Here is a 3,228-nt window from a genome sequence, read left to right as displayed (position 1 = left end):
AGAAATGTTGCAGAGCTGCACCCCCACAAATAAGCTCTGCTGGGTGTTAACATGTTCGTGTCACAGCTTCACCAGCACTTATCTGCAACAGTGAGGGGACTCTGCTCTGAATACGCAGACGAGGGGGTTTGGTTGCAGGCTTTTCAGTGTTTTTTCTTCTTTTTTTTAAGGGAGAAGGCAACACACCACTACCATTGAAGTGACAGGGCTGAAGCACAGCCCAGGCAGTGCTTTTGCAGACTGTTGCTAATCCAAACAAACCTGCAGTTCTGGGTGGGTTAATGTTTGCTCTCTCCTGAGCTCTGGGGTGCTGGTAGCATTTGGCTTTGCTCGCTTCCTTTTGGCCTCAGGGGTGTCATACTTTCTCTTGCTCAGGTATCACAGCAGCACCATCCCGATGGAGGGCAGGGTCATCACGCCAAAAGCCGCCCAGTCCAGCTAGAAGGAGAAATTATTAGACAGAATTTAGAACAAATCACACACAGTTGAGTTATAACCATCAGACCTTCCACCCGCAAAGCTTCTGGCACCAAATGCCACAGTGCCAGCTCCTTCACAGAGGCAGGTGGAATGGAAACCACTATTTCTGTGATATTTTCTTCCAGACAACAGACACAGGTTAACTACAATCCACACTGGAGTTTTTCAGGTGACTCTAGTGCAAACCCAACACACCACAAACAGGCACTATGCTGGTTTGCATGATCGCTGCAGTGTAATTTCAATTATTAATTGAAAGATGCTTACAAAGTGAGGCAAGAACCTCCCATCAAACTCACGCTGAGCCAGGATTCCTCCCTGCCCAGGAGCACTCATGAAGCCAACCTAAAAAAGGGAAGGAGAAGGATAGTATTTGCCACCTTTCCTTCTTGCAACAGAGCATGTGCAGTGTAAGAGTTCAGGGACATGCATCATCCCTTAACAAGCTCAAAGAGCACAGTCAAGTGTACCTGTTGTCCAACGTGGGCTACAACTGCATAAAAAGTCAAATCAAATCACTCACGATCACCTCTCCACCCTCCTGTGCCAGGTATGCAATGGTGGCAGAGGTGAAGTAAGCAGCTTCAAGAGGCCACAGAACCACAGTGTGGGACATTACTCACTCCGAGATCTGAAACTTAAGGAAAATAGTTGCATTTCATCAAAGGAAAGCAAGAAGATGGGTAAAGAAGAGAATTGAACCAGGTAGCAAAGTCAGTCCTGTCAACAGATCCCAGCCTCTGTAGTTACAGACATCCAGACCCATCCAAGGTGGATCCAGCCACTCCTCCTTCCCCACAACACCCTGCCCAAGGTCTGGCATACTGGAATCTCAGTGACAATGAATGAGGACAGCAGAGCGACAGGACACTTAGGGATAAGAGCGTTGGGAGGGGAGAAATTTCAAAACACGAGAAGATACTGAGCAATCTGGAGCCACTTGACATCGAACATCACAAAGACAGTGCCAAAATCCTCAGGCCAGGGGGTGAGGGTGGGGTGGAAAGAATCATCCGACAGCTCCATATCTAAGGCAGCACTAAGCTCAATGAAGAAAGGGATAGGAGGAAAGTCTCAACTTCGGTGTTCTACTTACTGGGGGACTGTGTCACAGATTTAACAGCTGGAAGAACTGATTTTTGAAACATGAAAAGGGACCAAGACGGGGAGGAGAGTCAAGGTGTATTACAAGGAGATTGCAGGAAGAGGAAGGCAAAGCTGAGAGAAGCTGCAAAAAAGACAGGAAACTGGATGTCGGAAAAGCTCACAAAGCCAAGAAAGAGCGTCTGTGTGCACGGGGAGGGGAATGTCACAAGATGAAACACGAGGAACTGCACCATGCTGGACAGACAGCTAGGGCAGCCATGAGGTGAAAGCAGGAAACAGCGAAAGCAGGGACAATGCAACGGGAAGGAACAGGCAAATTGCCGGGTCAGACCTTCAAGCACTGGTGGAAAGCCCAGACTTAGGAGTAGCAAAGATAACAGCACACCATGGAGCCTAGAAACAGTCTCAAACCCTGCAGACACACATACATCAAGGTTTGCTCCTGGTAAGTATGAGACAAGCCTCACCTGGAGTCAGCAGTGTAGATGATGTACTGCAGAGTCCAGTCCTCCACAGCATATCTGTTTAATAGTGATTTGGAGGCCAGGAGCCTGGCCCTTTCCTCACAGTGGGCCATGTAGAATAGGGCAAACAGCAAGAATTGGGAGCCTCATCTAGAAGCAAAAAGAAAATGGATTTGATGTCTTTATTGCAAAGAGAATGCAACTGGGACAACTAAATGAGACAATTCAGGCCTTCATGTGCAGCAAGAAATGAACAGCTATGTACTTTGCAGCAATATTGGTAAGGGATATCCCAGCAGGAGAACGGGCCCTGGCACAACACAGCTCTGCAGCTGCCCCTCAGATACTTACATTTTTGCTGGAAAGTGTGCAGGTAACAGCATGGCAATGGCTTAGGTTGGCAGGCATGGCAGAACAGAAGATGGCTGTCTCCCTTTTCAAAGCCCCAACAGGTATCTCTCCTATCACTGAAGTGGCATGGTGAAGGATGGCAGCTTTCCACCACTGCCTGTGCCACCTCTGACAAAATGGACCTGGCTCTTCTCCCCATCAAATTCCCTGTTCTTCTCAGAAAGCACTAGCTCTTATTCCCAGCCACCAAGGTACTACCAACTCTTGCCAGTAGCCTTTCTCTCCCCAGAACTCCCTGCTTCAGGCCATGTCCCCATTTTCTTAAGTCCAGCATCTCTGGAACTGCCTCACAGAGAGGACGAAGAGACCCCACTCTCATTATATAGGCAACCTATATACATTGAGGTGTTGGAGCCCCCGCTCTCTATGCCAGGGGACCCTTCCTTCCCCTCAATATTCCCCTGCCACAGGCTTCACACCAGCATTTCCACCCCAGGTTGCTCCTGCACACCCACGCAATCCAGCGGGCTCCCTGTAAACCAGAGAACCCCTCCAGCTTCACTGACTGCTGCCTGCAGGAGACCCAGGACCCGGACACCAGCACTGCCCCCAGCTCAGTGACCTCCCCAAGCTCCAGCAGCAGATCCTGCCTGGTCTCCCTCATCCCCAAAAGGCCCATTCCCAAGAGACTGCCTGCCCCAGGGATCTCCCTGACCCCCACAGACCCCTCCCAGGGCTCCCCTCTCCCCCCAAATTCTCCACTATTCCAGACCCCTCCCCCACCTCAAACCCATCACAGCCCTCCCCTGCCCCACAGACCCCCCCA

The 3,228-nt window shown here is 50.2% G+C and overlaps 1 pseudogene; it reads right to left on the bottom strand.

Annotated features, from left to right (window-relative positions):
* Positions 1 to 246: 246 nt before the first annotated feature.
* LOC104830576 lies at positions 247 to 2,468 on the bottom strand (annotated as a pseudogene).
* Between the last annotated feature and the right edge of the window lie 760 nt (positions 2,469 to 3,228).

Source organism: Haliaeetus leucocephalus, unplaced genomic scaffold (genome assembly GCF_000737465.1).
Source record: "Haliaeetus leucocephalus isolate CR32 unplaced genomic scaffold, Haliaeetus_leucocephalus-4.0 Scaffold193, whole genome shotgun sequence".
NCBI classification, from domain to species: Eukaryota; Metazoa; Chordata; class Aves; order Accipitriformes; family Accipitridae; genus Haliaeetus; species Haliaeetus leucocephalus.
This window is presented reverse-complemented; position numbering and strand designations above follow the sequence as displayed.